The sequence below is a fragment of the Miscanthus floridulus genome, chromosome 19, assembly GCF_019320115.1.
Source record: "Miscanthus floridulus cultivar M001 chromosome 19, ASM1932011v1, whole genome shotgun sequence".
NCBI classification, from domain to species: domain Eukaryota; kingdom Viridiplantae; phylum Streptophyta; class Magnoliopsida; order Poales; family Poaceae; genus Miscanthus; species Miscanthus floridulus.
Window position 1 is genome coordinate 75,820,947 of NC_089598.1, and position 13,094 is coordinate 75,834,040.

A 13,094-nucleotide genomic window follows, 5' to 3' on the forward strand; every position below is an offset into this window, starting at 1 on the left:
CAATACTTTCATCTGCATGGAAAGAGAACTAAAGTACATGGCTCCTCTTGATATATTGGTGGTTGTTGGCCTTCGTGCCCATGTTTGGTATATATGTGGTTGTTGGCCTTTGTGTCATGTTTTTTGCAGGTTTTGGAAACCTCCCCGTGCAGGGGAGGTGCTGCCGAAATTTTGAGTCGACACTAACCATTTTTGCCCTTTTTTGCATGAGGACCTGTGGGAGGGACTCGGCGACCCCGATCGTCTTCGTCGGCGCTGCGGGTCTTCCTGCACCGTGTCGACTCGCCACTGCACTAACTCTCCATCGCCCCGCTACCCTGACCTCACCAACACCCTAGGTATAACCCCTCTATCCGTATGTGGTCTTTGGTCGCGTAACCTAGTTAGGTGTCTCCCGTCCGAAAGAGATACGGTTGGAGGTATACAGATCTTTGTATATCTGCGACCGTATCTATTTTGGGTTTTTTGGACAGCCCGTGGATGCGTAGATGGGTTAGTTTCCATGGTTCGCTCCAGTTCGAGATGGTGTTTCGGCATTACCCCCTATTGTTCTCCAGATACACACTCTCCCTTGCAGGACGTGTATCAGGAGAATAGCGGGGAGGTGCTGTCGAAATTCTGTCTCGGATAGGAGCGGAGCATGGAAACTAACATCATCTACGCATCCGTGGGTGGGATTAGGACCTATCCTCACCTATTAGAGAGTAGGGACACCGCGTAGATGCAATTGATGGTCACCTGTGGAGATGTTATATATGCTAGAGGATGGAGGACCGTTGGTGGATGTACACGGGCCGGACAAGTCAGGGTGATGTCAGCATTGAATGGATAAACAAGATCGATTGTTTCTTGAAGCGTGCATTTGGCAAGGCCGCTAGATACCCGAAAATTGTTGTAGCAAGTGTGGTAACAGGAGAATGCAAAACCAGGAAGTCATGGGTATACATCTGCACAAGAATGGGTTTACGCCAAACTACACCCGGTGGGTCCACCATGGTGAAGCCGATCGTATGAGAGAGGAGGTGGTGAGACCACACGTCGAGGCTTTCGATGCTGATGTCGGGGTAGCAGACATGGTAGATGACGTTCACCAAGCACAGTTTGCTAAAGGACGTGAGGAGGCGGAGATGCAGGCAGCCGTAGATGCGTTCAAGTACATGATGGACTCGACGGCGAAACCCCTTCACGCTCATTCTGAGGTCTCTCAGTTGGATGCCATTAGTCGCTTGATGGGGTTGAAGTCTGATTTGAACATGAGTCGAGAAGGCTTCGATAAGGTGTTGGTCGTGGTTGGCACCCTACTTCCAAAGGACCACATGTTGCCGAAGACCATGTACGAGGCACAGAAGCTCCTTAAAGCACTGAAGATGACGTATGAGCAAATACATGCTTGTCCGAATGGGTGTGTCCTATTTCGTGAAGAACACAAGGAGGCAAATAACTGTCCGAAGTGTAAAGCTTCCAGGTTCCTAGAGGTAGAGTCTGGTGATGGTGGTGGCTAGAAGAGGCAGCTTAAGATACCCGCCCGAGCCTTACGGCACCTTCCCTTCGTGTCGAGGCTTCAAAGGCTATTCATGACCGAGGAAACCGCGAAACAGATGACGTGGCACAAGAATGGCAAACGGTATAATCCTGACAAGATGGTACATCCATCTGATGGTGAAGCATGGACCAGCTTTAATGACAAATGTCGACGAAATATGGTCGGCAGTCCACCGAGGGGGGGTGCCCGTGGTGGTAGATTATCGGTAGGATGCGTGTAATCAGGAACCAGATGGTGACACAAGGCGCAGAGACAGCGATTTAGACAGGTTCGGGCCGTCTAATCGACGTAATACCCTACGTCCTGTGTCTTTGGTGTATTGTATTGAGATGTATACAGATTAACCTGTCCTCTAGGGGACCCTTGTCTCTCCTTATATACTCCGAAGAGACAAGGTTACAAGTAAAGTATCCAATTTGGTACTATTACAATATCTACTACAACTTATAATCTTGATGTGCACGCCTTGATCTTATGGGCCGGGCCACCTCGGATGGTACGACCCATGTACCATCTTGTGGTACCCGGGGGTATATCCCCCATAGCTAGTCCCCGAGCGCCATGTATTCTGATGCGACGCGCCGTTTCAACCTTCTCCAAACAGTGAGGCTTGAGTTCTTGACATCTCCGACCACCGTTATCGCCGGAGAAGGAGGTTGTTCGAAGAATGTATGGTGCTCTTAAGAAGAAAGAAAAAGATTTCCGTCCCGGGAAGTGTGCCCACTTGTATTTCTGAAAAGAAATGTAAGTGTGTCTTGAAGCATAGCATCCTTGATCATCAGAGGTGTAGAGGTCGAAAAACAAACACATTCACTGCAAGGTGAAGTGTGCCCACTTAGTCCCTGAGCCTGGTAGTAGGTGACGTAGGCACATGGTGCCAGGGTCTAAAAAGAATTCCCAGTTAAGTTGAGAATCCAATCGTCGTACCAGCGATACGAGATGCACCAGCAGGTGCATCGTACCAATGTAGTCCCCGAGCTTGCTGGAAGGCGAGGTATGAGCCTTGTAGCAAGGTCTAAACGAGAAAGAATATCCCAACTGTATGCGAGTCGCTAGTTGCATGTAGTTGAGACGTAAAGTCCCTGAGCCATGGTCGGAGAGTGATCGAGGTAGTCCCCGAGCATAGGTCGAGGAGCGAGCGATGAAGTCCCCGAGCCGTGGTCGGAGAGTGATCGAGACAGTCCCCGAGCATAGGTCGAGGAGCGAGCGACGAAGTCCCCGAGCCATGGTCGGAGAGTGATCGAGGCAGTCCCCGAGCATAGGTCGAGGAGCGAGCGATGAAGTCCCCGAGCCATGGTCGGAGAGTGATCGAGGCAATCCCCGAGCACAGGTCGAGGAGCGAGCGACGAAGTCCCCGAGCCGTGGTCGGAGAGTGATCGAGGCAGTCCCTGAGCACAGGTCGAGGAGCGAGCGACAAAGTCCCCGAGCCATGGTCGGAGAGTGATCGAGGCAGTCCCCGAGCACAGGTCGAGGAGCGAGCGATGAAGTCCCCAAGCAGTGGTCAGAGAGTGATCGGGGCAGTCCCCGAGCACAGGTCGAGGAGCGAGCGACGAAGTCCCCGAGCATAGCTCGAAATTCCTGCAATATAAATATATAGAATGGTAATACATAATGTACAAAATAATAAATTATGGAGAAAAAAAATCAGCGGTGAAGAAATAACGCTCAGCAGTCATTTGCAAATGAGCATGATGTGATAAAGCAGTTGGTGCTTTGTAAACATCAGTGTTAATGTGAAGTTTGTGTTTATACTTAATATAACCTGTCCAACCAGTTAGTATGTAGCTGAGTCTCCAGCCCTAGCTAGCCCGTTAACCATAACGCGGGGCGCAGAGCCCGTGCACGTGTAGAAAGAACAAAGCGTCGCTAAGGAGATGCTGCCGACCACCCATAACGCAGAGGGCAGACGCTCGTGCACGTGTAGGGAGGAGCCAGAGACAGGGCCGTCTCTGGAGGCATCGAGCGTCAACATGACTAGTCGAGGATTTGCATTAAGTATAGCTGTATGTTATATTTAAGATGGTATACATGGACAAACGTTATTTGAAGAATAATCATGACGAGGACGTTGTGGAGGAACGTCGTAATGAAAATTATATTAAATATAAATATTAGAAGTTTACTTATCTTTGATAGAAATCTGATTGGTGGCGATGAAGTTGTCCGGTCCTCGAGCTTTCTGACTTGTCGTCAAGACGATGGTCGCGGTTGTCGTAGCGCCGTTCTTCGCGGCGATCATCATTGCGACGTGGTCTGGTGGTCGATGTGGTCGGAGCTCGGCGGAGCCGCTCAGAACGTGGTCGACGTGGTCCATGGTCGACGTGGTCGGAACTCGGTGGAACCGCTCAGCGGCTCGCTCTGCGGCTGGGCGTGGCTTGCTTGATGGCTCGCTGCGGCTCGCCAACGGCTCGAATAGCTTGCTTGATGGCTCGATGCAGTTGAACGGGCACGCGGTCGCTTGATGCAGTCGGAGAGCTTGTTCAATGCCTCAGAAAATCATTCGGCGGTCACGTCGGCGCTGGAGAGCTTGTCACAAGATGCAATGAATTGACAGTGCTCGGCTTGGTTGCGGCCACATGATGCACACGTACGTATATGTATACACGTGCACATGCATGCGCCCTTGTAGATCGGTACTTGCCTATTTGCATGCATGCAGACCCGTATAGCGCATGCAAGCTGCGTATCTTGGTTACTTCAATTTGATTCGCATGACATCCGTAGGTCGCAGATCGGCTTTCTTGGTTTGCTTGTTGTTGATTGGAGAAAACTTCCAGCAGCCAGCATATCCACTTTGGCATACGAACCAGCTAGGGTTCCCTTCCCACACGTGGTGCTAATGTCGTCGTAGTGGCGTCGTTGGCGAATTTGGATTCCTTCCTTGTTTTGAGAACACGGAGGCAACGTGTAGGGCTCCATGCAAGTCGATTCAGTCTCGTAGCATCTTTGATGGATCCCGATACGGTAGCGGTGGCGGCAATATATACCCAAAGCCAAGCTCGCCGGATCGGAGTAGACTCCCGTTCCTGTGGCGTGTTGTAGCTGGAGCTTGATACGCCAATGTCGGAGCCATGATGACGTTGAGGTCTTGATCTTCGAGAGTTGTTGCCCCTGCAGATTTGTACTCCTCCCCATACGTCGGCACAGTGTTGGATCTTGTCGTAATACACGCATGCATCTTTTTGACCTGTCCTTGAGCTTTTCGACCTGTCGTCATGACTGTGGTGGCGATTGTCGTAGCGCCGTTCTTCGCGGCGATCATCATTGTGACGTGGTCTGGTGGTCGGCGGTGTCGCTCGAGACGTGGTCGTCGTGGTCTGAGCTCGGCGGAGCTGCTCGGGACGTGGTCGTCGTGGTTGTGGTCGGAGCTCGGTGGAGCTTCTCGCTCAGCGGCTCGCTTGGGTTGATGCCGTCGGAGCGCTTAGTTCTCGTGGATGAATTTCGGTCGAACTTGAAAAGCTTGCTTCTTCTGTTCGTCTGGAATAGGGAGGTCACCCTCCGGTAGCACGGATGCTGGCTTCGTTCTCTTATATGGTTGTGCATGACTAGTACTTGACGTCATATCTTGCATGGAGTTGTAGCTTGATACGGTTTGCTTTGTTTGCTTGCTTGGCCATGTAATTGTTCGTGCTTGCATGCGGATCGGCTCTTGAGTACTTTAATTATCTTTGCATTGTCCTTCGATCGATGTGCTCTTGCTGCTGTGTGTTGGGGCACATGATGGCAATTAATCATCATGCAGATCGAATCGGAGTAGGACTCTTTTGTGGGACGTGTTCCAGGAGATTAATTGGCTTGGCTTGTTGTCGTTCGGCTCCTTCCTTATTTGCTCGCATGCATTTAGATTTGCTTCCATGGAGATCTCTGCTGCACGTTGTGTTTGATTCAGAGTTGGAGTAGGACTCCCGTGCGGATGCAGCCCAGAGTACAAACGCCACATAGTTGCGCCACCGAGTTCTCGGCGGGTCGGCGACTTAGTCCCGAGCCAATATGGCATGATATCCCCCACAACAAACATCGTCTGAAATCCGATGAGGCTCGTAATGTATGTGTCGCGCTGGCAACAGATGGGTTCAATCCTTATGGCATGATGGCCGCCCCTTACACATGTTGGCTCGTGTATGTTATCCCCCTCAATCTCCCCCCTAGCGTTGCCTTTCAACGACATAACATGATCTTGACGTTGATAATTCCTAGACACCCGGGGAAGAATATGGGTGTGTTCATGGAGCCTATGATTGATGAATTGATCAAAGCTTGGAATGAAGGGGTATGGACATACGACCGAGATACAAAGCAAAGCTTCAAAATGTATGTCTGGTACCAATACTCCATGCATGATTTCCTGGCGTATGGGTTATTCAGCGCCTGGTGTTCAGGGGAAGTTCCCGTGCTCAATATGCCAGGAAGCTGTGAGGTTCATTTAGTTGAAGAAGGGTGGCAAGTATTCATCGTTCGATCAACATCGTCAATTCCTAGATTCCAACCATCCATTCTGACAAGACACCAAGAACTTTAGGAAAGGTGTCGCAGTCACAGACCCTAGACCACACTTGAAGACTGGTGCCGAGGTTCATGCTCAGATAGATGCTCTCATGCCCAATGAAGAAGGTGGTTTTGTGGGATATGGTGAGCAACACATGTGGACTCATAAGTCCAGCTTGATGAGGCTCCCCTATTTCGATGACCTCCTACTGCCCCATAACATTGATGTAATGCACACTGAAAAGAATATCGCCGAGACACTTTGGGCAACACTCATGGACACTGACAAGTCTAAGGACAACTCTAAGGCTAGAGTGGACCTAGCAATGTTGTGCGATAGACCACAGCAAGAGATGTGGCCTCCTACAAACGGCAAGAACTAGAAAAGGCCTAAGGCCAATTTTGTCTTGAAACCCAAACAAAGGAGAAAAGTACTACGATGGATCAAGGCGTTAATGTTCCCTGATGGGTATGCAGCGAACCTGAGCAGGGGAGTGAACTTAGGCACTATGCGAGTCAACGGGATGAAAAGTCATGACTACCATGTATGGATTGAGCTTCTTCCGGCGATGGTACGAGGCTATGTTCCTGAGCATGTCTGGCTAGTGCTTGCAGAGTTGAGCTATTTCTTCCGCCAGCTTTGTGCCAACGAGCTATCTCGAACCGTGGTTGCAAACTTGGAGAAAGTGGCACCTGAGTTGCTTTGTAAGTTGGAGAAGATATTTCCACCCGGCTTCTTCTTGTCGATGCAGCATTTGATTGTGCACCTCCCATATGAGGCACGTATAGGGGGGCGTACAGGCTTGTTGGTGCTATCCAATCGAGAGATGTCTGAAGGCCGTTCACAAAAAATGTAGAAATAAAGCCAAAATTGAGGCTTCCATTCTGGAGTAGGTGACAAACTTCACACAGCTATACTACACAACGAACCTTCCTAGCGTGCATAATCCACTCCCTCGCTACAATGCTGACGAGAATGAATCCAACCTCAACCTTTTCCAAGGGCAACTTGGAAGCGTAAGTGGATCGACCAATAAGAGGTTGGATAATGAAGAGTGGCGCAGTATCATGCTATATGTGTTGTAGAACCTAACCGAGGTGAAGCCATTAATTGAGTAAGTTCTCAACGAACTTGTTTCAATACGATGTCACTATTCTGCATCCAACTGATTCTTTCTCGTTTGCATAGGGAATTTATTCGTGTATCCTGGCATCAACCAAGGGGTCCTACCCCACGGCAAACCGATACCCTTCTTTCACAGGGTTTGGGAGTAGGGAGGTCTGATTTCATTTCTTGGTTCAAAACAAAGGTATTGTCCAATTTACCTCGTACCTAGTTCAAGATTTCGAGTTTCGCGTACTTAGTCCGGCAATCTTTCATTCTTGCGCTTCTAGGCCCAAACCGATGCAACTATGAGTAAGGAGTTGAGACAGGTTGCAAATGGCTTCGACAATAAGGTGAAAGCTTATTCAGGTTATGATGTGAATGGATATCGCTTTCACACAGCAAGCTACGAGCGAGCTCGGCCCCATCGAAAAACCACAAACAGTGGAGTTTGTACTCCTGGCACTGATGGCCTCGAGTATCATGGCATAATCGAAGAAATCTATGAACTTTCATTTTATGGTTCAAAACCTCTTCGTCTCGTCATGTTCAAATGCCACTGGTTCAATCCTCGACTAACGAAATGGAGCCCTAATATTAGTCAAGTCGAGATTCGATAAGATTCCGTCTATCAAGGAAAAGATGTCTTTATTGTGGCTCACCAGGCCGTGTAGGTTTATTATTTGCCATACGCATGCCAAGGCAACAAGGCTCTTAAGGGTTGGGCTATTGTGCACTAGGTATCACCACATGGTAGACTAGCTGTCCCAAACGATGAAGATTACAACTTCAACCCAAACACATATGAAGGAGAGTTCTATCAAGAATATGGGCTACTAGGGAGGTTGGTGATAGACTTAACCGAGGCGATTGGAATGGAAGTAGACAATGAAAGGGTCGATGATGAGGAAGAAGGAGATGAGGTGCAAAATGCCAAGGACATAGAAATGCTTGAGCGATTACATTTAGACGATGACGATGAAGGCAACATTGAACCTTCGGATAATGTTGTTTATTTGGACAATTTTGATAGTGATGACGAGACATATGATCCAGATAATCCCAATAATGATGATTACTTCTAATACATGTAATACTATGTTATTTTGTAATCGTGTTTTGTTTTTTTATTTAGCATCTATTTTTAACACATGTACTAATATGTCTTGTTTGTTTCTTTTTAATTGCAGGTGATTGAACAAAGATGGTGGGCAGTCGTGTGCCAAGGAACGTGAACTCGAGGTTCATGAGGGCACATGATGCAGATCTGGATGCAGAAGAGGGGTCGTCGAATAGGAGGAGGCAGAGGGCCAGGATCAGCGGTAGCGGCAGCGGCAGCAGGAGGGGTCACCCTCCTCTAGTCAGGCCGCATGACATGCTAGAGGAGGAGCGCCATACCTCGGACTCCTCAGACGAGGAGGAGCTGGTTCAACAGATGAATGACGAGGGAGACGAGGCATAGTAGGGCGGTGAGGCTAGAGGCACAGCTGGTTTGGACTCCTCTGCTGTGGCCAGGATCTACTTGCAAGGTCCCTCGAAACTCCCTAGGCCTCTGCTTCTTCCCCTATGCCCAGCGATCCGCCCCCAGGGGGACAGGTAAGTAACTTTAGATTTTATCACAGCTACTTCATATAACCTGTTGAAAATTGTCAGAGAAACTAATAATGTTTGTTAATGACTTGTGCAGGCACTGGCTGGTTGTGTCGCCTGGTGACTCACGCAACCCCAACCACATCCTAGGTCTTGTGTGTAGGCACTTTTACCTTGGCATTGTCACGCACAAGGGGAACACTGAGCTGGCCAAATCATGGGACCACTACAAAGATGCCCCTGACACATATGGAGATAAGCAGGAGCGGGTGAGGAGAGAGTTCTGGATAAGTCTCGCTCGCACAACTTTGATCAATACATCGCATTCATTTGACTTTTTTTGACATAATGAATTGATACATTGTGTCTGTCTATAGACTTATTCAAATGTGAAGAGGGACAGGAGGACAGGGCAGACAAGGTGATGGTGAAAAGTGCTAGGAAACGAATCACCGACATGCACTACGAGGAGCGCCTCACTTGCATCGTCAAGTACTACGCCATGCACCTTGGTGAGAAGATCACCAAGACATAGGCAAGACAGAGGACACTGACCCGGAAACAGTACCTTGAGATAAATGGAGAAGAATAATGCTGATTTGTTTTGAGATTAAGTAGCTTTAATTTGGTCTTCTTACATCTCAAATTCTTTATGACATGTAGACAATTCCATGGTGGTGCGAGTCGTATCGGGACTGTTGGGAGATGATCATGGACAGGTGGTTCACGGAGGGTTATATCCAGGACCACGAGGTGGGGCGGGAGCAACGTATGGCAGTGACAGGCCCCACACACCATCAAGGCAGCCGCAGCCTCGGCACGTACAAGCAAGCATGGGTACGTGAATTTTTAGTATTCTTACGCTCCATTCTGCATGTTTCTTCTAATCATCTTGTTGTCTTTCTCGCAGTCGGCGTCACATGGTGGGCAGTCCATCTCCAATTTCATGGCATATGGTCTGGCCCATAAGGGTAAGGCGACGTTCGCTGTCACCTTCACCCCGGATGACCCGCCTGAGTCCTACAGCAACCTGAGCGTCCACACCCGCATCAGTTCGTACACGTCGGAGGCAAGGTCGGTCCATGGGCCAGACTAGGATCCGAGCACCGATGACATCGATGGGACGATGGTCATGAGGCTCGGACAAGGCAAGAAGCATGGACGGTACTGGATAGGCGATGGCACCCTCGAGCCCAGTGAGATTCCCTTCCTCTCCCAGATCCGAGCACAGACCCCGAGCGGAGGCCCGGCCATACGCCAATGGCCGTCCCCTTCACAGCAGCTAGTCGACGCACTCCAGGTTAGTCCCGTTTAACTCTTCGTACATTGATCTTTAAATAACTTAGTTACCTTTGCATTACTGAAACATTCGATTGAAATGTTGTAGGCCGATAACGAGAGGATGGCTCAAGAGCTGCGGGACTTGGCGGCGAGGACCGAGCAGGCTAAGCGGGCCGAGCGAGAAAGGCAGGCCAAGCAGCTGGCGGAGATTACGACGTTCCTGAAGAACTTTGGGCAAATGCATGGTGTAGCTGTGCCGCAGTTCGCTCCACCGTCGCCACCAGTTATAGCTAGTCCTGTGAGTATGAAACCAAATTGCTACGACTAGTGCTTTCATTAGATGACCACTCTAATAGATGCAATCTCTTGTCCTTTATGTAGCCTCCGTCGGCGGGTTCGAATAACCCATCTCAGGCGCAAGCAGGCGACGGCACTTTTCCTTCACCAAGGACTCAGTTTCCTCCCCACCGGTAGTTTGTATCTCTTTTTCACCGCTTGATGGACATGTGATGCACTGTGATCAACTATCGACTTGTTTCGATGGATATTGGACCTATTATGCTTGTGATGTCGTGTATGTGAGATATTGTGTGATCGACATGTGATATATATGTGGTATTGCCTTTGTGATGAGATGGATGTGATATATATGTGCTATATTGTGTTTGTGAGGTCACAGATGTTATATATATATCTTATATGCTGTGTTTGTGAATATAGAATAAACAAATAGTCTCTTTGTCGAGTGCCCTGACCCTGGCACTCGGCAAAGCTGGGAATTCTGCAAAATAAAAAATATTTGCCGAGCACCGACCTGGCAAGACACTCGGCAAAGAAATTATTAAAAAAATTGCAAAAAAATTTTGAAAAAAAAAATAAAAAAAATCTTTGTCGAGCGCCTCTGACATGACACTCGGCAAAGCATGTGCTAACGCAACCGGTGCCGTGACGGTCACTTTTCTTTGCTGAGTGCCGAGATTGCACTCGACAAAGACTTTGCCGAGTGCCCGATAAAAGGCGCTCGGCAAAGAATTCTTTGCTGACGGATTTTTTACCGGAGGCTCTTTGCCGAGTGCTGCCCTCGGCAAAGGATTTGCCGAGGGCAAAGTAGCCTTTGCCGAGTGCATTAGGCACTCGGCAAAGCGCCTGAATCTAGTAGTGCTCCCTACCTTCCCCCAAGCTCCTCCTCGGACTCGGTCAAGGTAATGATACCCTTATTAGTTGTTTGAACGGTGGATTCAAGGATTTGAATTGGTAGTTAGGGTTCGTGGGAAAATATTAGTTCGTTAGAATGTTGGATTCAAGGATAAGTATTAGGATTATCAATGTTAAGGTTAATTAGTTAGTTATTAGAAGTAAGTTTACCATGTTTAGTGTAAGGTATATTTTTGTTCGTAAGTGGTGGTTATTTTTTTAGTTATGATGCAAATGGTTCTCCTTTTATATTAATTTCTGATGTTTTGATCGGTGTTAAATTTCAACCGTTTTGTTAGATGCAAGACATGTATCAGGAGTAGTTGTGTCGAAAATGGGGTCGTCCTAGAGAATTATACCCCGACATGTCTAGCAAAGATGCCCCCGTCCCTCCTAACCTCCCTGTCCCTAACTATGACTGTGGTTTCCCGGCCGACGTGTTTCAATCGAGACATCCAGACACAACTGCGCGTTGCTTCTACACATGCAGTCGTTTGAATGTAAGTAATTGTCTTCGTGTCATTCTTTCTTCATTTGTGTTAGTAGTTTACTAATATTTTTGTTAGAATCTTATTGTGTAGGACCATGAGGGGTTCTTTTTCTTTCAGTGGATCGACGGTCCAGACAAGTTTGACCTAAGGTACCTCATTTTCGATGATTGGAGGAGAGGGAGACATCCATGTGAGCACTTCGAGCAGTGGATTCCACCTCCCCCTAACCCCCTGCCAATGACGTCTAAGGAGAAGCACCTAGCCACAGTTAGACAACTCAAGGAACCTCCTCTATGCGATTACAGAGATCGAGCTATGATAAACCTTGAGAATATGTTGGAGTTTGTGTGTCCCAACAAGCACGAAGTAAGTGGAAAGTGTATATGTTTAAATATTTAGCTCTATGTGTGCATGTACTAATATATTCTCTTTTAGCTCTTTGGATTTGCGAAGTGTCATTTCAAGGAGTGGCACTATGGTCCTAAGAATCAATGGCTGGAGCCACCAAAGGCAAAAGAAAAGAAGAAAGAAAGGGTAATTATCGAAGCACCTCCTGTCATGTGCGAATATGGTGTTAAAGCCAACTACAGCCTAGTCCCTTCGGAGCTTGGAATAGTCCATTGGTGCAGCCATATGGTTGACTATGATGAGGTTGGTTATTATTGTGGAAAACATAAAATCATATTTTCGTACTATGAAGACTTATAATCTAATTTTTCGTTTGAACAGAGCACTAGGAAATGCAAGTCGGAATCTTATGATAGTCAAGCTAAGTTCATGGATGAGATCAAGGCGAAGCAAGTAATTGAATGGAAGTTTGGTTGTGGACCTCGGTTCGTCGACCTCTTCGTTAAAGACCACATAAAGAAGATGCGTGAGTTTGCTAGACAACGCGGTTTTCGTAACCCAATCGATGTTAGACTTGACAAATGGGGGTTGGAGAGACAGATGAAGGAAGAGGAGGAGAGGGCAAGGAAGGAGGCAAGAGAGGAGGCAAGAGTACAGATGTAGGTCTTGAACGACCTTGTTGTTGCATTGTGTGCCATTGAGTGATTGAAAGCCTTGTTATTTCTGTTGCCTGCTTTTAAATGTAATATAATCATGTTGCTAACTGTTTGCATTTTATACATAAAGGGATTGGATGCAACGATGACCATGCCACAGAGGTGGCCCATACAAGGTTTTAGGAAAATAAGTTACATGAGCACAGAACGCGAGTTGATCGCACCGTTCAATCTCCGATTGGGGTGGCCGATGAGGGGGGCGATGATGAGGATGACACTGCCAAGTTGAGTGATCTCATCGCTCTAGCGGAGGTAGGCTTGTAGGCAGAGGAGGATAAGGATGACACTAGCAGACTAAGCGACCTCACTCTCTAGCAGAGGCAGGCTCACCGGTGGAGGAG

General features: G+C 48.1%; 1 pseudogene; it reads left to right on the plus strand.

Moving 5' to 3' along the window:
• Positions 1-11,497: 11,497 nt before the first annotated feature.
• On the plus strand, positions 11,498-12,700 carry LOC136526194 (uncharacterized; annotated as a pseudogene).
• Positions 12,701-13,094: the final 394 nt, after the last annotated feature.